Source organism: Cebidichthys violaceus, unplaced genomic scaffold, assembly GCF_023349555.1.
Source record: "Cebidichthys violaceus isolate CVI_PGR_0920_01 unplaced genomic scaffold, fCebVio1.0.p SCAF_39, whole genome shotgun sequence".
NCBI lineage: Eukaryota > Metazoa > Chordata > Actinopteri > Perciformes > Stichaeidae > Cebidichthys > Cebidichthys violaceus.
Genome location: NW_027176583.1, coordinates 1,239,759 through 1,240,659, shown reverse-complemented (window position 1 = coordinate 1,240,659; position 901 = coordinate 1,239,759).

Sequence of the window (901 nt, the reverse complement as noted above, 5' to 3'; positions counted from 1 at the left end):
GTGAGTGAGTGTGCACCTCTGTGTCTGTCCACAGCTAATCTCGCATTCTGCTGCAGCAAACTGCATGCTGTTTATTTCCGCCCAGTTATGGCTGCATGCTCAAGGACCTCTCGTGGTTGTGGTGACTCACACTTTCTCAAAACACCTTTTATTGCCTTGTTTTACATTGCCATTAACTGCCTGCTGACTCCTCGCTCACTACTCTTTACCGGCCCCCGGCAGGTTAGGGGCTGCTAGTGATAACACAGCTGAGCGAATCTCCCACCGCCAGTAGAGACACAGTCAACCCTCTTTTAGTGTTTGTAGTGTTTGGCTATCGGTTAATAATACTAACCAGTACTCAGAGTGAGTAACATCCGGCTGCTGCTACGTGAGTTAAATATTGTTTTTGGAAAGATTGTATGAAATGTCTTAATGTCTTGTTTTTGAGTTTTAATGAAGTGTGTTTTACGACGCCTTCACTGCTGTCTAGACAGGGGGTTAGCCAGTATGCTGTATCCCACAATGCAGCAGTGGTCGTTGCAGACACACCTGGCGGAGATCTGCACTCTATTGAGGACATCTTTCTAGTTTATGAAGAGTTTAACAGCAGAACAACTCAGTCCAGATGCAGCTAGTCTACTTCCTTTAGAACGGCGTGCTGTTAACTATTTCTATGCTTTATTTATCTTTGTGTTTTGGGCTGTTGGTCTGGTAAAATATATTCAAAGACATCACGGTGGACGCAGGATGAATTTTCTGACATGTATAGAGTAAATGTGTGCTCAATTAAAAAAAACTCTAATCCACACATTAAAGGATAATGAAAATAATGGTTAGTCGCAGCTCTAATCCTGGCTACCCTGGATGTTAATGTACACATTCCGGCTAAATGAATTCACCCAATACAGAGTCACAGACA